Below are 21,727 nucleotides of genomic sequence, written 5' to 3'. Positions count from 1 at the left end.
TCATTAACAATATTGTTAAACCAGGCATGCGCCGGAAAGTAATCATAAACCAGTTGATGTTTTTCTGTATACAAAGAAGAAGGAGGTCACTGTACACCCTCCTGTTTGAGAACTTGGAAATGGTTGAGATTCCCACCCTTAAACCATAAAATTATATACTCATGTATTGTACTGTATAACAAATGAAATATAGGAGGAGTTCCCGTGTGTTCACCCTACCCACTCCTGTTTGATAACTTAGAAAAGGATGAGATCCCAACCCCTAAACATTACATACTCATGTATGGGACAATTTAACAAATGAAATGAAATATAGGGGGAGTCCCTGTGGTCACCATACCCACTCCTGTTTGAAAACTTGGAAACGGTCTAGATCCCAACCCCTAAACAATATATATTCATGTATGGGTCAATATAACGAATTAAATGAGATATAGGAGGAGTCCCTGGGGTCACCTTACCACTTCCTGTTTGAGAACTTTAAAACCGTCGAGATCCCCACATCTAAACCATATACATGATATATATTCATGTATGGGACAAAAAGTTAACAAATCATTTACATTTACTATGGGCAGGTCAGTCAGACCTCACCTTTGATCCCTGTAGTAGTGAAAATTTGTCTGATTTGTGTCTCGTAACTTTTGTACTATACAGTTTTCTTTCCAGGGAAACCAGTCCATTCAAACTATTATACATGTTTGTACTAAGTCAACTTGCACTACTAACAGTCATTCAAAACCATTTTACTACCAACTAGTACAACTAACGTTATTGCGAACTTGTACCACTGCAGACTCACCATAAAAAATATACATTGATATATGGATTGCTTTTGAAACCTTGATAACATATAAATTATTTGTCACTATTATATATGAATGTTTAGTGTTGAAGCAACATTGCCACAGTTTTCATAGCTACGTTTGCCTTGGTTTTTGGTTAACTGCCTTCAGTGCTTACAGCGCTTTGATTTATTTCGTCTATTATTCTGGTTATTTTGCAAATTATTTTTTTTATATCGCCAGAAACTGAAAGATGATGAAGAAAGGTCGGAACCAGTTTCCGAACTCGTTTTGCGATCTACAATATTTCAATAATACGACCTTCACCTTTTTAAACGTGGATTGAAACACAAAAAATTGGTTGAAAGAAAGATACTTTATCGATATTTTGTATTCCATGGAGAAACCTATGGTATTTTGTTCAAGTGGTTATAAAGTGGAATTCAGCACTGCGAAATTCACTCTCAGAACAGTTGTAACTGGTAAGAATCTGATTTCCAACTATTTTTCTTCTTTCAGACGTTTGGGATTCAGAGACTGAACTGTTGAACAAAAGCCATTTTCCGATTTGATATCTAATTTCACCAACACTCAATTTTCAACACCTTTGACGGTGATACAAGATCCCAAATTGAGTAGCTTATCCCTCCAACTTCATTATATTATTTACACAATATTATAGTCCATACCAGCATGCTACTACTAGTTTTATCCAGTTTAGATATACATGTAGACAAAGAAAAAAAGGTTTCTTGTTGAAAGCCAAAAATATTATCATTATGAGTTGATTTTTACAAACATGTTGCATTGGGTATAGGACATTTGGGCAGAATTAAGAAATGCACATATCATTCGATCTGACATCATAGTACATTTTAGCGTCTGAAACTAATTTTGTCTCGATTTTTAAATACATATATAGGATGTTTGGGCAAAATTTCCTGTGATTCTTTTATTAAGAAATTAAAATATTTTTAAAAAGTAAGAAAAAAAATAAAGTAATATCTTTTATTTGATTTTTTTTAGTAATTCAACTGGTTCTGGCTAGTTAACAGTAGTATAGACCCGAATTGATCCTTTCTTATCAATCAATTAGAAATACATGTACATTTATTCATTGGCAATGTAAATTTTTAATATTCATCAAATGAAATGTCCGTTCCTGTACATTAAAAACCACAGGGCCAACTTTAAACTTTTCTCATCACTTGCTGTCCATCCCCGTCGTGTATGGTTCTCTATTAATTTTTACAAAAAATTCTGCTCTGAAATTGCTGGCTAAATGTGTTGATTAAACTTTTCCTAAACAGTTGTTAAATGATGTTGTGGATGTGTTGTATCAAATGTTTGTTCTTTAAGAATCAGAAATTGTAAGTGAGGTCACATATGCTAGAAAATACTGGTAAACTAGTGTACAGGACGTCTAAAGATTCAATAGCAGAACATTTATGAAGATTTTGATAAAAAAAGGCTTTTCTTTTACTAAAAGGTTAAACATGTTTAACTACATACATGTAAGTACATGTACACTTGTTTAAACAGTTATAATAAAACTTAGCTAGCCATTCAAGTTCAATGTACTTTTTTAATTTGAAGAATCATTTGAAAACTGAAAATAAAATTTGCCAAAAGAACATGGACTGACAATGTCTATGTTTGAAAGAAATATAATTATATATACAAAAAAAATGAAATTAAATACATTTGTACATTAAGATTTAAATATAAGGGGTCCAAGCAATTTTTAACCGGATTTTTGTGACAAAAATGTCGGTTATTGATTTGGGGATGCTCGGCGGGCGGCCGGGCGGTCGGGCAGTCGGGCAGTTGGGCGGTCGGGCGGTCGGGCGGGCGGCAATCAAATGTTGTCCGTGCATTAACTCATGAACCGTTTGGCCAAAGCTTTTAAAATTTTAATATGTTGTTACTGACAACTAAATGAAGGTCAAGTTCAATAATGGCGATTTTGACTTTTACCGTTCAGGAGTTATGGTTCTTGAAAGATTGAAAAATGGAGTTTTCAATCGTGTCCGTGCATTTACGCATGAACTGTTCTACCAAAGCTTCCCAAATTTTAATATGTTGTTACTGATGACAAAATGGAGGTCAAGTTAAATAATGACGATTTTGACTTTTACCGTTCAGGAGTTATGGTTCTTGAAAGATTGAAAAATGGAGTTTTCAGTCGTGTCCGTGCATTTACGCATGAACTGTTCTACCAAAGCTTCCCAAATTTTAATATATTGTTACTGATGACAAAATGGAGGTCAAGTTAAATAATGACGATTTTGACTTTTACCGTTCAGGAGTTATGGTTCTTGAAAGATTGAAAAATGGAGTTTCCAGTTGTGTCCGTGCATTTATGCATGAACTGTTCTACCAAAGCTTCCCAAATTTTAATATGTTGTAACTGATGACAAAAGAGAAGTCAAGTTCAATAATGACGATTTTGACCTTTACCGTTCAGGAGTTATGGTTCTTGAAAGATTGAAAATGGTGTTTCCAGTCGTGTCCGTGCATTTTATCATGAACCATTCAACCAAAGCTTTTGAAATTTTTATATGTTGTTACTGATGACAAAATAGAGGTCAAGTTCAATAATGACGATTTTGACTTTTACCGTTCAGGCGTTATGGTTCTTGAAAGATTGTAAAATGGTGTTTCCATTCACGTTGTTGCATTTACTCATGAACCATTCAATCTAAGATTTCAAATTTTAATATGTTGATACTGATGACAAAATGGAGGTCAAATTTGATATTGACGATTTTCACTTTCACCATTCATCAGTAATGGTTCTTGTGATATTGCCAGGACACAAATAAATATTAATAAATCCGGTTTGCTGTCGTTGTGACAGCCTCTTGTTTAAAATTTCATGATGCATACATGTACATGTAGCTTCATTATGATTTTGCATAATCAGTCAGTTGATTTGCTATATTTTCATTTATGTTTATATTTATTCCATTGTACCATGTGTACCATTTGAACTTGGTTTAATTTTTATCAGAGTGACAATCAATCAGCACACTTAACTTTAATTTATATACCAGTTGATGTTTTAATTACATGTTAGACAGTTGTCTTGTGTGACAATTATGAGTAGTTACAAATGACATGTAATATTGTGACAACTGATACTTGTGGTAATTGTTTAAGATGTGAAAGCTGTATAAATTACTCAATCATGTACTAATGTACAATTATCAGATAAAAAGGAAAATAAACATGTGAAGCTGTACTGATTTTTGACTCCTTACAGAATGAGAGATAATGATGCTGATCCAGCAAACAAAGTGTCAACTACTTGTATAAAGTTTTATGCTTCTGAAGGTACAAGACCTGGCTACTTAATATCTTGTATACAAAAGCCTTCTGTTATGAGGTTTCAATCTGCCATATATCCTGCATTGTCCTTGACCTCATTTTCTAGGTTCAGGGATTGCTTAATAAGACATTTTTTTATCACATGATTTTTTCTCTCAGTACAATCCAGTTCAATATTGATTATTAAATAATAAAACATGTCAGATTTGGGTTTGATTTGGAACAAGATAAATATTATGTTAACATTCTGACTTATGAACAAATCAATTTCTCCATGAACAATGTATACATTATTCATGTGCTGCTTTTTTTTTTTTTTTTTTAAAGATTACCTATTGGTTTACTGTGTTAACACATGGTTGATAGTGATTTCAAACTGAAAAATTGCCGAATGGTTTATCTACATTTTTATTACATTGATATATATATATATGCAGGTTACATGTCTCTGTCTTAAACCAAATGGGAGGTAAAAGAACTTTTTACCACAATGATTTGTGGCTTAGAAGTTAATCATTAATTTAGCTTACATGTACATACATGTACATGAATAAATGAATCTTGTCGTTGAATTCTGAAAATAGCTGGTCCTTTGTATTATTTTTTATGCCATCGCTGTAGCAGAGCTGGCATTAAGTTTTACCCTTGTCTGTTGCAAATCCATATATACATGTACCTCCCTTAATTGGGATCTGCTCTTTTAACTTTAATGTGATGAAACTTGCAGTTGTATACACAATACAGTTATACTTATTACCACAAAACACAGATGAAGTTTGAATTTTGGTAGTGTCACTTTTACTGTTCTAGTGTTATTCCCCTTTACCAATGTAAAATTGGCTTATTTTTAGCTCACCTGGCCCAAAGGGCCAAGTGAACTTTTCTCATCACTTGGCGTCCGTCGTCGTCCATCGTCTGTCGTCCGTCATCGTTAACTTTTACAAAAATCTTCTCCTCTGATACTGCTGGGCCAAATTTAACCAAACTTGGCCACAATCATCATTGGGGTATCTAGTTTAAAAAATGTGTCCGATGACCCGGCCAACCAACCAAGATGGCCGCCACAGCTAAAAATAGAACATAGGGGTAAAATGCAGTTTTTGGCTAATAACTCAAAAACCAAAGCATTTAGAGCAAATCTGACATGGGATAAATGTTCATCAGGTCAAGATCTATCTGCCCTGCAATTTTCAGATGAATCGGACAACCATTTGTTAGGTTGCTGCCCCTGAATTGGTAATTTTAAGGAAATTTTGCTTATTTTGGTTATTATCTTGAATATTATTATAGACGGAGATAAACTGTAAACAGCAATAATGCTCAGCAAAGTAAGATTTACAAATAAGTCAACATGACCAAAATGGTCAGTTGACCCCTTTAGGAGTTATTGCCCTTTATAGTCAATTTTTAACCATTTTTCTTAAATCATAGTTATCTTTTAGAAAAATCTTCTCTGAAAATGTTTGGCCAACTTAAACCAAACTTAGCAACAATTATCATTGGTGTATCTAGTTTAAAAAATGTGTCCGGTAAGTCAGCCAACAAACCAAGATGACCACCATGGCTAAAAATAGAACATAGGGGTAAAATGCAGTTTTTGGCTAATAACTGAAAAAGCAAAGCATTTAGAGCAAATCTGATAGGGAGTGAAACTGTTGATCAGGTTAAGATATATCTGCCCTGGAATTTTCAGATGAGTCAGATAACCGGTTGTTAGGTTGCTGTCCCTGAATTGGTAATTTTAAGGAAATTTTGCTGTTTTTGGTTATTATCTTGAATATTATTATAGATAGAGATAAACTGTAAACAGCAATAATGTACAGCAAAGTAAGACCTGAAAATAAGTCAACATGACCAAAATGGTCAATTGACCTCCTAAGGAGTTATTACCCTTCCATAGTCAATATTTAACAATTTTCATAAAATTTGTAGATTTTCACTAACATTTTCCATAGATACTACTGGGCCAAGTTCATTATAGATAGCGATAATTGTAAGCAGCAAGAATGTTTAGTAAAGTAAGATCTACAAAAACATCACCATCACCATAACACAAATTTGTCATGAATCCATCTGTGTCCTTTGTTTAATATTCACATATACATGTACCAAGGTGAGCGACACAGGTTCTTTAGAGCCTCTAGTTTTATTTTCCATTCTCAACTCAAGTTTGCCTCAAAACCAATTGTTATAACTCTAATACACAATGCTTACTACCACAAAACACAGATAAAGTATGAATTTGTGTAATGTTCTTTAGTTACAATACATGTCACTTTATAATGTTATAAACAAGCAGCGACATCATCTGTGTCGCTTTGACACATTCCCTTTTTATTTACCCTATCTTGCTACTGCAGTTAACTTGTATCAAAATGCTGGATAGTTAATTTTAGGTTGTTTTTTTGCCTACTTAATTTCCCCAAATACCATTGTTTAAACATATTTTGATGTTGCCTGTAAGATTTAAGTTTATCACTCTACCCGTGAAATTTCCACTGTTAGTCAATGGGGTGAATGCCTAAGTTTTGTTTCCACTGTTAGTCAATGGAGTGAATGCGTAAGTTTTGTTTACACTGTTAGTCAATGGGGTGAATGCGTAAGTTTTGTTTCCACTGTAAGTCAATGGGGTGAATGCCTAAGTTTTGATTACATGCATCTCAAAATGCTGCAGAGTTCCTCATGATGACTTAGCCACTCATAGACCCAATTTTTGATTCAGGATTTTGTAAAAGCCCACCCCCACCCCTGGTAAGCCAACGTTTGCTCTGATGCTTGTATCAAGTATATGCATTTATCATAAATATGTAGTTCCATAAGGGGTTGGGACATAAATATGTAGTTCCATAAGGGGTTTGGACACAATACATTTATTATATTTTTTCTTCACTTTATTAATTTGAATTAAAGTCACTGCTTCAAAATGGACGTATTTTGGTGTTGTTTTACTTTGTCTGGATAAGTTTTAAAATTCCACAAGTCATGATGAATTACAAACAATGTATGCATGAAATTGTAACAACTTTCCTCTAAGTTTGAATAGTCACTATCTGTAGTGAAGTACTGTACACTCACAGTACAATTATAATAGTAGTCAGGTATTACAAATTTGTAAAGAAATTTTCCCACCATTTAAATTCATTGAAGAATATATGAATGACATTTTATAAAGGTGTGTTACAGTACAGAACAACAAAGGAATGATCATTTAGAATCACTCATGTTCTTAGGCCCATCAGAACTTAAAATGATACAATTTATATCTCTTTTCCTCATACAAAAAATGGTGACATTTCAGCATTGTTTGTCCTCTAAAAAGGAAAAACCCCAAAAGCTCAGATAAACCACCTTTACAGTTGTTTTAGACAGCTTTTATCTTATATACATTTATGGCTTAAAAACTTGTGAACAGTTATTTGATTTAACAAAGGGTAAGTCTTTTAAGGTTAGTTTATGGTAATTGCAATATATAAAATTTAAATACTTCATGTAATATCTGTATTTTCTTAGTTTTTTAATTAAATCTTTTTTGAGTTTACAACTTCTGTGTTTTTCATTTGGATTGGAGTAATTTGATAGATTAAAGATAATGTTGATAGTCATGATAGTAGGTGAAATATCCTCAGATGAACTGTTACATAAATAAGTTTGTTAGATTTCTCGTTTGAATTGTTTTACATTGTCATTTCGGGGCCTTTTATAGCTGACTATGCGGTATGGGCTTTGCTCATTGTTGAAGGCTGTAAGGTGACCTATAGTTGTTAATTTCTGTGTCATTTTGGTCTCTTGTGGACAGTTGTTTCATTGCATTGGCAATCATACCACATCTTCTTTTTTATGTTAAAACTAATAATTAGATTTTGCCTCACTGCATCAAAAGTTGCAGAAGGCGATGACACTAAATTTTAATAAGGGTTAAAATGATCAAATATCCTGATTCTTTTATTTTCATGGTAAAATAAATAATAGTTTCTACACTCACTTTTTGGTTTGGCCCTATCAGTTTTCTTTAGATAACCATTTTAATTACTTTAAATATTATTTACACTTACCGATAGGTTTACCAATAATTTGCATAATATTTAATCATATACATATTTGTTGTTAGAAAAATCCAGTTTCTCAGTAATAACATGTGATATAGATCAACTTACCACTGGTGACCTTGAGTCGATTTCTTCTCTTTGTTAGGTTATGTCTGTTAGAGGCATTCCCTGTTTCCATTCTCTATTCTACTATTTGAAATGTGGATGTATATATATGGATACATTGTACATGTTGTATGATAATTCATTGCAAGAGATATTTGTTCAACTGAGGAAGCTACATTGCCTTGGCTTTGTTGTCACACTTCAGGGTTTAAACAGGATTCTCCCCAGCTATTTCATAAAGCATCCTGGTAAGCGAAGAAATTTGAAATACCATCTTGTTTCTAAAAGTTATAGCATCACATCCATAACACAATCTATAAGAATATCAAATCAGATAGCATCACATTCAGAAATATAGCATCACATTACCATGATGCTAAAAGACCCTTGGAAGAATACTGGGTTAATTTCTTATAATAAGGGTATGCCTTTGTTTCCCTAAACAGAACCCTCATCACTTGAGATCAATAATCTGGAAAGCCAAAAAACTTTTTAGAGCATTAAAACCCAATATAGCTTTGATTTATATCTATATAACAATTATTAATGGTCATTTTCCTTTCAACATTATCTGGAAATGTTTGTCAATAAAGAAACACATTGTTTTCTATTTGCTTCTCAGCATTGCTCTTCACTGCAATGAACCAGTATTTTGCCAGTATACTTACCAAGTTAACAAGGGAAATAATTCATAATCAATTGTAATTTGAAAAAGCTTTAATAGAAGTCCTTCATGAAATGCAGATCAATGAATTTATAACATTACTGCAGACAGAATGATTGTATTGACATTTTGTGAAATCTCAAGAGGTTCAAATATTTATATTTAGAACATTAATCTCCTGATCCAGCGCTAGCTGACATTCAAGGAAAATGACAAAAGTATTATAAGCATAAGGGTGTCATATGCAGACATATTATGGTTGTAAATTACCAGATAGGTATATCTCAGCATATCAGTGGATATTTAGCAATATATTACAATGTCTAAAGATGTGCATTATTCATTTTATTTCAAAAGTTTTTTTGTGAAATATTATTTTGCTGTTAAATCTTACAATTGTTAACCTCATAAAAGAGTTATATTTCCTGCTTTACCTGTCTCATTCATAATTATTATTGTGTAGTCCCTACTTGAAAAGTTTCAATTCTGTAATTGTTTGTAAGCATGACCTACATTTTTACATACAGGTAATACTTCCTGGTCCGGTGGCAAATATTTCATTCCTGTTTAGGATTAGAAAAAAAAGGAAACAATACATTTAATAAGTAAGTATTGTAAAAATGTGTTGACCCAAATGTAATTTACTTCCTGGTTAGCACACATTACTGACATTTGTACTTTGACATATTATAGTTTTTCTAGGAAAATCTGCATTTAATATGTTTTAGCATTGTTGACATCTATAACAGTAAACTTTTGTAAATTATGTTACAACATAAATAACACACAGGCTGTCCTCTCTTTCTGCTCCATCAAAAGATTTTCAATCCATTGAGAACTCTTGACTTGGATGGGTAACAAATCAATAGCGCTTTACTGTTTCTCTATCATATGTGAATGAAGTAAGGGTCTTAGGTATCCTTTTTTAGCTCACCTGGCCCGAAGGGCCAAGTGAGCTTTTCCCATCACTTTGCGTCCGGCGTCCGTCGTCCGTCGTCCGTCGTCGTCCGTCGTCGTCGTCCGTCGTCGTTAACTTTTACAAAAATCTTCTCCTCTGAAACTACTGGGCCAAATTAAACCAAACTTGGCCACAATCATCATTGGGGTATGTAGTTTAAAAAATGTGTGGCGTGACCCGGCCAACCAACCAAGATGGCCGCCATGGCTAAAAATAGAACATAGGGGTAAAATGCATTTTTTGGCTTGTAACTCAAAAACCAAAGCATTTAGAGCAAATCTGACATGGGGTAAAATTGTTTAGCAGGTCAAGATCTATCTGCCCTGAAATTTTCAGATGAATCGGACAACCCGTTGTTGGGTTGCTGCCCCTGAATTGATAATTTTAAGGAAATTTTGCTGTTTTTGGTTATTATCTTGAATATTATTATAGATAGAGATAAACTGTAAACAGCAATAATGTTCAGCAAAGTAAGATTTACAAATAAGTCAACATGACCGAAATGGTCAGTTGACCCCTTTAGGAGTTATTGCCCTTTTTAGTCCATTTTTAACCATTTTTTGTAAATCTTAGGTATCTTTTACAAAAATCTTCTCCTCTGAAACTACTGGGACAAATTAATCCAAACTTGGCCACAATCATCATTGGGGTATGTAGTTTAAAAAATGTGTGGCGTGACCCGGCCAACCAACCAAGATGGCCGCCATGGCTAAAAATAGAACATAGGGGTAAAATGCAGTTTTTGGCTTATAACTCAAAATCAAAGCATTTAGAGCAAATCTGACAGGGTAAAATTGTTTACCAGGTCAAGATCTATCTGCCCTGAAATTTTCAGATGAATCGGACATTCTGTTGTTGGGTTACTGCCCCTGAAATGGTAATTTTAAGGAAATTTGGCTGTTTTTGGTTATTATCTTGAATATTTTTATAGATAGAGATAAACTGTAAACAGCAATAATGTTCAGCAAAGTAAGATCTACAAATAAGTCAACATGACCAAAATGGTCAGTTGACCACTTTGTGAGTTATTGCCCTTTATAGTCAATTTTTAACCATTTTTCGTAAATCTTAGTAATCTTTTAGAAAAATCTTCTCCTCTGAAACTACTGGGCCAAATTTAACCAAACTTAGCCATAATTGGGGTATGTAGTTAAAAAAATGTGTCCAGTAACTCGGCCAACAAACCAAGATGGCCGCCATGGCTAAAAATAGAACATGGGGGTAAAATGCAGTTTTTGGCTTATAACTCAAAAACCAAAGCATTAAGAGCAAATCTGACAGGAAGTAAAATTGTTGATCAGGTCACGATCTATCTGCCCTGGAATTTTCAGATGAATCGGATAATCGGTTGTTAGGTTGCTGCCCCTGAATTGGTAATTTTGAGGAAATTTTGCTGTTTTTTTTGTTATCTTGAATATTATTATAGATAGAGATAAACTGTTAACAGCAATAATGTACAGCAAAGTAAGAACTAAAAATAAGTCACTATGACCAAAATAGTCAATTGACCCCCTAAGGAGTTATTGCCCTTCATAGTCAATTTTTAACAATTTTGTTAAAATTTGAAGATTTTCAATAACATTTTCCACAGAAAGTACTGTTATAGATAGAGATAATTGTAAGCAGCAAGAATGTTTAGTAAAGTAAGATCTACAAACACATCACCATCACCAAAACACAATTTTGTCATGAATCCATCTGTGTCCATTGTTTAATATTCACAAAGACCAAGGTGAGCGACACAGGCTCTTTAGAGCCTCTAGTTTATGCCCCAACTAGGTTATACCTACATCTTAATGGAAAGGGTTATGCGCATGCCTCCATCTTAGTGGAAGGGGCATTAAGTTTTACCCCTGTCAGTCTGTACATATTTACGTCTGACAATACATACTTATGTACCAAAGTTAGTTACTGTTGTCTAACTTCATCATTGGGGTATGTAGTTTAAAAAATGTGTGGCGTGACCCGGCCAACCAACCAAGATGGCCGCCATGGCTAAAAATAGAACATAGGGGTAAAATGCATTTTTTGGCTTGTAACTCAAAAACCAAAGCATTTAGAGCAAATCTGACATGGGGTAAAATTGTTTAGCAGGTCAAGATCTATCTGCCCTGAAATTTTCAGATGAATCGGACAACCCGTTGTTGGGTTGCTGCCCCTGAATTGATAATTTTAAGGAAATTTTGCTGTTTTTGGTTATTATCTTGAATATTATTATAGATAGAGATAAACTGTAAACAGCAATAATGTTCAGCAAAGTAAGATTTACAAATAAGTCAACATGACCGAAATGGTCAGTTGACCCCTTTAGGAGTTATTGCCCTTTTTAGTCCATTTTTAACCATTTTTTGTAAATCTTAGGTATCTTTTACAAAAATCTTCTCCTCTGAAACTACTGGGACAAATTAATCCAAACTTGGCCACAATCATGTACAATTATGAACCAAAGTTAGTTACTGTTGTCTAACTTTAGTTTGCCTCAATCAAATGTTATGAAACTTATACCCAATTCTTATTACAAAAATGTACCACAAACCATACATTGTAGATAAAGTTTGAAATTTGGTGATGTCAATTTACTTTCTAATACGGAAATGGAAGTTTATTTGACTTGTCCTTACTGGTTTTTCTATTACATGAAAGAGGTTGGAACATTTTCTGGAAAGACAGACAAGTCAAGCATGTTATTTCTCATTTTCCATTCCTGTATTTTTTTAAATCAAGTCAAGTCTTGCCAAAAACTACCTGAGCATCTTGTTGGCATTTGGATGAATTGACTATTTGTATAAACATGTATCTGAACAGAGCTCAGAGAAATGTTAGTTTAGGTTACTTTTTGTTGTTTATACATTGCTGTCTTAATGATTTTTTACCTTACATGCATTAAGTCTTGTTAAACTGATAGATGTATTTATCATGTTATGATGTTGAGTAGAATATAATGATTACTTTCCTGGTAGTTTGTAGTCTGGGAATCATGATAAACTAGGCATTTGCCTGACCCATGTAATTCTACCTGTGATTTTAGAAAGTAATTTGCTGATGGGATAATTGTCTTCACAAGTCTTCATTTGATGAAATATCAATGAGATCATATGATTACTGTAAACCATTGTCAGTTACAGATCAAATCATTTACTCAGTCTAAGGTTGTGTCACCTTATGGGCAAGTAGGTAGTAAAAGTCATTTGATCTCAACAAGTATAGTTGAAAATGAATAAATAGTAATAGTGCTGTTTTTGCTATAAAATATTTGTACTTGGATGAAGGATTAGGATTTGTGATTGGATTGTAGATACAATTACAGACATTATCATTTGTAATGGTAAGAGTGGTAGTTCTAGCTGTAGTAGTATTTATTTTTCAGAGGGGGATTTAGTGGTGGGGATAGGGTAGATGACTTACCCCATTTTGTAGCTTTATATACATGTACATGTATGATAAATGCATATACCTTTGACAAGTATCACTTCAAAAATCACACATAAGCTTGCAAGCCGGCCCCCTCCCCCTTTTTCAAAATCCTGGATCTGCAACTGTATCCTTGTTTTTTTGCCCCTGCCATAGCAAAGGAGGCATTAAGTATTACCCTTGTTCGTCTATACGTACGTACCAAAAATGGTTGCCGACTTGCCGTTCTCTAACTTGAGTTTACCTCAACCAAATTTTAGGAAACTTATACACAATGCTAATTACCACAAAACACAGATCAAGTTTAAAATTTTGGTGGCATCACTTTAACTGTTGTAGAGTTATGCTCTTTTTTAAATGGAAAAACTGCATTTTTTTTAGTTTCTGTTCTCTAACTTAAGTTTGCCTCAACCAAACTTTATGAAACTGATACCCAATGCTTATTACCACATAATTCAGATCAAGCTTGAATTTTGGTGGCATCACTCTTACTGTTCTAGAGTTATGTCCCTTTATAAATGGAAAAATTACAATTTATTTAGTTTCTATTCTCTAACTTTTATTAAGTTTGCCTCAACCAAATGTTATCCAACTTATACACAATGCTTATTACCATGAAACACAAATCAAATTTGAATTTTGGTGGGTCACTTGAACCGTTCTAGTAGAGTTATATTTATGTCTCTTTATAAATTGGAAAAATGCCTCATGTTTAGTTTCCTTCCTCTAACTTAAGTTTGCCTCAAACAAATGTTATCCAACTTAAACACAATTTGTTATTTCCCGAAAGTACAGATCAAGTATGAATTTTGGTGGCGTCACTATCACCATTCTTGAGTTATGCCCCTTTATAAATGCAAAAAAAATGCAAAATTTTTAGTTTCCATTCTCTAACTTAAGTTGCCTCAACCAAACGTTCTTGAATAATGTCCCTTTATAATGTTGTATGTAAGCAGGGGCATCATCTGTGTCCATGGGGACGCATTCTCCATTTATTTTGTTTGTAATGGTAGGGTCAGATAAACCTTATAAATTTCACCCAGCAGTACTGATAATTACAAGCATCTGAAAGAAGTAGGTCCGGTAAGGACCGATTTTGGCCTCAAATTTCAGGTTCATCTGAAGAATGATGTTGACCACTTTTTAATCACTTAAGTGTCTATTTAATTTGATTCAATTAATTTATGTGAAAGATTTTAACTAATTTAGTCATTAAAATCGCTCCCATTCAAGCTCAAATATGAAAAATCTACCAAATATGCTGAAAAATGTCACTTTTAAGATGGTTTTTGTCAAAAATGAAAGTGGCCGCATCCGTGTTCATCCTCGACCTTTATATATGTTATGTATTATCATCAAATACAACTTACATTTAAATATTTTGGATGAACACGAATGCGGCCACTTTCGTTTTAAAAGGAAACCGTCTAAAATTTAACTAAAATGCTAGAATTGTGAAGATTTCAGTAATTTAGCATGACTTAATGGTGCTAGTACTCGATATATGTACATAGTATTGTCAAAAACAGCCCATATTTATGTAGCAGAAGCATTCTACTGTCCAATAAATAACTAAAAGTATACATTTTAACAATTTTGTAAAACTGCTATATTTTGGGGCCAAAAAGGGGTCTTACTGGACCTACTCCTTTGCAGAATAGTCACAAATGTCCTTTTTTTTCAGAAGATCAGTAGCATGAATTTGAAAGGAGTAGGTCCAGTAAGATACAATGCACATATATCGGGTTGTAGCGCCATTAAGTCATGCTAAATTACTGAAATCTTCAAAATTCTAGCATTTTAGTTAAATTTTAGACAGTTTCCGTGTAAAACGAAAGTGGCCGCATTCGTGTTCATCCTTAATATTGAAATGTAAGTTGTATTTTATGATAATACATAACATATATAAAGGTTATGGATGAACACGGATGCGGCCACTTTCATTTTTGACAAAAAACATCTGTAAAGTGACATTTTTCAGCATATTTGGTAGATTTTTCATATTTCAGCTGGAATCGGATTGTTTTTAATGACTAAATCAGTTAAAATCTTTCACATAAACTAATTGAATCAAGTAGAATAGACACTTAAGTGTTTAAAAAGTGGTCAAAATCTTTCGTCAGATGAAACTGAAATTTGAGGCCAAAATGAGTCTTTACCGGACTTTCTCCTTTGTTGCAAAGAAAAATAACCTGTTGTTTATTCAAGCACACAAATCTGCCAGCGGGGAAGGAGCATAAAGTTTTTGGAAAAAATAAAGACTCCTGTTTTCACATCAATAAGTTCCCAAAAAAGCTGTATGATGTCAGAGCAATCTCTGTCTTATTCAGGACCAGCTCTTAGAGAAAACTGTAGTTGCTTTCAATCTCTTAATTCCAGAATTGTAGATGTAACCCATTGTAAAGTACTTATGAAATTGCAATGATAAAGTAAATAAACAATAAACAGGAAATTAAATCATCAATACACTGATCGATATTGATTGCAGTAGATTTCATTCATACATGTGTTAATTGATGTCCTGTTGTTTTTAATCAGAAGATTATAGTTTTTATTGTCAACAATTGTGTATGGACTTTAAAGTTCATGTACTAAAAGTGGATTTGATTTTTACATTGATTGTGGTGTATTGTTGCAATTCACTTTGATTCTACTAAAATAACAAGTAAGGTTATGATGTACATGTAAACCTTTTCCAATTGTTGTTTGCATGTGATGTAGGGATTGAAACATATAAGCAATGACTGAATGAGGGGACAGTTGAGATCAGGTGGCTAAAAGGTGGGTTGGAACTGTACATTCCTAAGCCTTACTGAATGCTGATGACACTTACAAAATTGAATGTATGTGCAATGTAAGCATTAAATATTATCATTCCAAATTCAACAAAAGCAAATTTGTCCCAAATTCAGTTCGGCAAATGTTCATGGTTTTGATTGATCTAGTCATTACAAAGCTAAACTTTATCAAACTTTATTCAATTTTGACTCATATTCTCATATATGGTTATTTGGAGACCTCTTGAAAGAATTCTCATTGTGGACAGATTTGATGGCATTTATGGTGGCAATGATCACAAATAGTTTTCATTCAAGTCTTTATGAAGTGACATTTTCATCTTTTACTAACTAACCATGTATAAAGATTACAGTATTGTGGTAATTCATTGCATTGGGTGAAAAGCGAGGTGCATTTTTTTTTAGACCACCTTACGTTACTTATGTTGTGTTTACATTTGCACCTTGTCAACTCTCTTTATCCAGACATATATATCATGTTTTATTTTACTACTGTATTTTCTTTTCGTTGCATTGTTTTTCCTAAACATGCATGAAATATTTGCTGCTGGACATTAAGCAAAAACAATCAATCAATCTTTTGGTTTGCAATGTATTTCTGTATTAGTGTCTTTTAATAATTCAGAAATGTTTCCTAATAGAATTCTGTAGATTTTATTGATTCATATTCTGCTGTAGTTGATGGATGTCATTGTTTTAATAAGTTTGTTACTGTTGTTAATATCATATTGTTTTGAATACTCCAAATGTCATGACTATTTGTTTTGAAAGTGGTGTTCAGTAAAGTTAAATGTAGCTGCTCTTTGGTGACATATATACAGGAGACTGACTTATATATATATAAAAGGAAGGACTTATAAACAGGTAGTACATGTAAGTACATAGTATACTTCCTGTTGCATATTTGTGTGAGTTGTGGTGTAAAATATTGAGTAGATTGGATGTATGTATGATTTTTGTAAATTGTATGGTAGACAACAGATGCTACAAAAGTAAGAAGATTGGGATGTAACTTATCAATTCAAGGTAGTCTTACAACATAATAATCATTGAATTTAATAAATAATAACAGAATGTCTATAATGTTGGTCATCAAATTTACTTTAAATTTATAAATTTTTGCAATGTGTTATTGCAAAGGTCAGGATGGAAAGATTAAAATTGCAATCATTTCTGTTTAATTGATTTCATTATTATACCTATGTGGATACCTCTCGTGTTTCCATTCTCCAACTTAAGTTTACCTCAACCAAATGTTATGAAACTTATACATAATGCTTAGTAGTTTATGAAACTTATACATAATGCTTAGTAGTTTATGAAACTTATACATAATGCTTAGTAGTTTATGAAACTTATACATAATGCTTAGTAGTTTATGAAACTTATACATAATGCTTAGTAGTTTATGAAACTTATACATAATGCTTAGTAGTTTATGAAACTTATACATAATGCTTAGTAGTTTATGAAACTTATACATAATGCTTAGTAGTTTATGAAACTTATACATAATGCTTAGTAGTAAGTACAATGTACCTCAAAATACAGATCAAGTTTGAATTTTGGTGGTGTCGTGCTATTGTTTCAGAGTTATGCACCTTAAGTTTTTTCAAGGTTATATATACCAAAAACAATAAAAATTATGAAAAAATTTACAAAAATTTACTTTAGAAAACAAATATTATTGTTTATTTAAGGGGTCATAGCTTCAGAAGGCACCAAAAATATGATTTGTTTTGGTCTAAATAGTCTTATCACAAGTATTCTATGTGATATGTGTAAAATTTTGGTCTGATTTAATAAAAAAAAACAATCAAAATCTTAGGGCCAGTTCTAGCCCTTTGGCTTTGTGAACATCCACCTTTGGGTAGCATCACTTTTTACCATTGCTCAGTTATGTCCCTTTATAACTTTATATGATATGCTAGCAGGGACACCATCTGTGTCCTATGCACACATTCTACGTTTCTTTTACATGTTTGATTTTTGTCAAAAACTTAAATAGCAATGAAAATTTTATCTAATTGAAAATGAGATACCAAATGTTATGAGATGTGTGTCATGCACTGTGCATATTTATCAAGGTGAACTTCAAAGATATTTAAAAGAAATAGATCTTTTTGATGAATAGGATACAGTTTAACTACATACATGTATTATAGTGTAATAGAATCCCAGTTATAAGGTTACCAGTCCAGATACCCACATTTGTAGCTTGAAATGGAATATTGTATGAGTATAAAATTATGTAGGTAAAGATACTTAAATCTGTAGTATATTCAAAGGGTATTTATGAAACTTTCAATTTTTGTAAAATTTGAAGTGATTCTTAAATATACAGGGTGGATGATTGTCTGATTAAATTGTCCAAATTTTATTTTCAATTTGAACCAGGAAGTTACCCCTGTCTGAAATTCCGTCATTCCGCAACAAACCATTATACAATTTTTTTCTAAACGCCTTCAGATATTGGGCTGAATTTTGGTATGTGAGTTTACCATGATGAGTTACAGGTCAAGTGTAAGTTTCGTTCCTCTCCGCTAATTTTTGCAGAAATAACAGGCTTTGGACTTTGATAATTGTTGAAAATTACAGTTATACGAACTATTTTTCTAAACTCTTTCTGATATTGGGCTGATTCTTGGTGTGTGAGTTACTTGATCATGATGAGTTACAGATCAAGTTCAAGTTTTGTTCTGCTCCGCTAATATTTGCCAAAATTAAGGGTTTACAACTTTGAAAATTGTTGAAAATCACAGTTATACAGACTTCTTTTCTATAAGCCTCCAGATTTTTGATATGTGAGACTACCATCATGTTTGTGTCCACATGTGGTATTGAAATTGCAGATTTTAAAACTTTTTGAGAAGGGGCCATTCGTTTCGCTTTGACACATGTACATCTAGTTTTATTAATTTATCATTTGCATATTTCTAAAAAGGACTGTATTTGATATTTTGGAATAAAGATAGCACTACAGTCTGACTTCTCTGATTAACTCTGTTGACATGTGTATTTTTTCAAGCTCCAAAAAAGATTTTGTTTGTTTACATTTCTTATTAAAGGAATAAAATCCGGTCAAACTTGATAAAACCTGATCAACCTCTCAAAAAGAAATAAGCCCAACAGAATACTTTACCTGAATATCATTAGTGTGATAATAAGCTTTCTTTTACTTTGATATATTGATTGATATAAATTACTGTGGTTTATTTGAGCACTGTTCCTCACATGGTATATATAAACAATGTATTTATCATTTGATTTATCACTTGTGTATGTTAGAAAAATGGTAGGATTTTCATTGTTTAAATGGAGACTATATTTATACAATGTATATGTGAGCCAAAATTTGTTCCTGTGAAAAAAGTTCCAGTGGAACTTATTTCACAGGAAATATGTTCTGGGAGAACTTTTTTCACAGACAATATCTATATAATTTGTTCCATCTCTATGAAATAAGTTCCACACTTTACCTGGTGAAATAAGTTCTGGGTTGGTGAAATTTGTTCCTAACCATGTGAAATAAGTTCCATGTTTTTGAGATTTATTCCTTACCTGGTGAAATAAGTTCTGGATTTGTGAGATTTGTTCCTCACCTGGTGAAATAAGTTCCTTGTCTGTGAAATATGTTCCAATGGTTAAACAAGCTATCTTATATACTGAGCACTTGTCATCAGTGAGTTTCAAGTCATTATAAAAAACATGTATTACATTGATAATGATAAATAAAAAGTGTAATCATCCAATTTGAATCATTTGGAGTAAAGCAAAAGTTTAATAACATACTCAATTAATAATATAATAAAAAAGACAATTATGAACCAGGAAAGAGTAGAATAAGAAATAATAATATAAGTCATTCTAAAAAAAAAAGTATTATAGTTAAAGATGAACATTTGTACTTTTTTGAAAAGGACAAAGTGACTGATCAATTATATTAAAAGACATAAAGAAACAAAAGACACATTCTTTAAAAAAAACTGTGCAATGACCATAGCTAAGTACATGTATGATTAGAACACCCATGACAGATCAACAAGAAACAAGGAGGTCGAATACCACAATAAAACAGAGAAACAAATTATGATACATTATCATTGCTTTTATTTTTTATATTCATCCTACAGTCATGCCTTCAATTGCAAATTTACCCCATGCAAGCACAGTACTTATTTTCTTTGAAATAAGTTCGAGCAGAACATTTTCATTGATTTCTATAAAATACCTTTGTTCAAAACTAATATCACAGGAACTTATTTCACTTTTTTTTTATTTTAATGTTGGAACAAAACTCATGGTGCTGTGATTTTTGTTTCAGAACTTATTTCACACTTGGTTAAAAAAATAGTTCCGGAACAAATTTTATAGTGCTGGAACATATTTTCTTTGATATAAGTTCTGGTGGAACATATTTCCTATGAAATTTGTTCCGGTGGAACAAATGTCACGCCGGAACATATTTTTTGTTACATATATTAGTTCCGGATTTGAAAATTACAACATGCACTTTACATAGCTATATGTATTGCTGTTCTTCATATCCAAGTCACATAAAGAATGTCTTTAGATATGAAGAATTATGTACATTTCCAGTGACTGATTTCGGAAGGGGGATATTCCCCCCTTTTTTATAGATCAAACTTTTGAAATGGACATATGAAGCTGGTTGGATCCCATTTCAAAAATGGCTTGATCCGCCCTCAGTCCAATTACACCTAAAACAAAAGATGTAAGAATACAAAGATATGCATGAAATAAGATAATTTTATTTAGACAAGCATTTAAAGGGTTAATTGAGTATGAGGGCAACTGTTGACTTAGCAGTTATGTTTGTCTGTTTAGCAGGAAAACATAATTATTATTTATAGATCATAATACCTGGCATTAGTAGGTTAATTATGTCAACATTATTGTATTTATAGACTTGGGTACTTTTATATCTTCATTGACCTGGTTCAGAACAGGGGTATTGAGTTTTTATTCTACGTTGTATTCTAATTTCTACTTGAGATGACGTAGATGTTTGTTATAGAACCTAATGGAGCTTTGAAGCTTTATTGTTTAAAAAGAGAATACTGGAATCTCAGTTTAGTAATGATGTTACTGTAAATAATAGATGTATTACTTGATATTTATACCATTGAATCTGTTTTATTGTCTTGGAGGTGTCATAAAAGGATATTAATTCTGAGAATGTGAGATATATTGGTTCTTCTAGATTAGCCCTAACAGTTATTCCTTCCACCCACGATTTTATATACCTTGTGAATTGTAAAGTAAATTACGATAATTTGATTTTATTCTTTCTACTATAAATGGTCATATCAATAACAATGTTTCCATAAATTTATGGAATTTTTCTTTTCATAATTTGTGTTCTGTTTATGCTGCAGTGTATAACTGTTTTTGTTGCTGATGAAAACAACGTAGAAAAAGTGTTGAAGGACATAAACAACTGCTTCATTTATACATATATATCGCAATACAAAATGTGAAGTAGGGTATTGTTCTTTTATCATTACAGGAATAAAAAACCAAAACTGTAAGTACGTTTGTACTTGTGGATCTACAGTACTGTTTTTACTTGAAAAGACATATTTTTTCAGCTAAATTTAACAGGATAT

At 32.4% G+C, this 21,727-nt stretch overlaps 1 protein-coding gene across 5 annotated transcripts in view; it reads left to right on the top strand.

Annotated features, from left to right (window-relative positions):
• Nucleotides 1-1,085: 1,085 nt before the first annotated feature.
• The window catches only part of LOC139521056 (transient receptor potential cation channel subfamily M member 3-like), a 119,395-nt gene continuing 98,753 nt past the window's right edge, over nucleotides 1,086-21,727 (top strand). For 2 of the 5 annotated variants that reach the window (XM_071314298.1, XM_071314293.1), the window contains exon 1: nucleotides 1,086-1,267. The gene's annotated coding sequence lies outside the window, so the exon portion shown is untranslated. Of the gene's footprint in view, nucleotides 1,268-9,457; nucleotides 9,536-17,002; nucleotides 17,124-21,727 lie in introns of those variants that run through there. The other 3 variants (XM_071314295.1, XM_071314299.1, XM_071314294.1) reach the window with 3 other exon arrangements.

The sequence above is a fragment of the Mytilus edulis genome, chromosome 4 (genome assembly GCF_963676685.1).
Source record: "Mytilus edulis chromosome 4, xbMytEdul2.2, whole genome shotgun sequence".
Lineage (NCBI taxonomy): Eukaryota > Metazoa > Mollusca > Bivalvia > Mytilida > Mytilidae > Mytilus > Mytilus edulis.
Note: the sequence above shows the minus strand (reverse complement) of the source record. Positions and strands in the feature narration are given on the sequence as shown.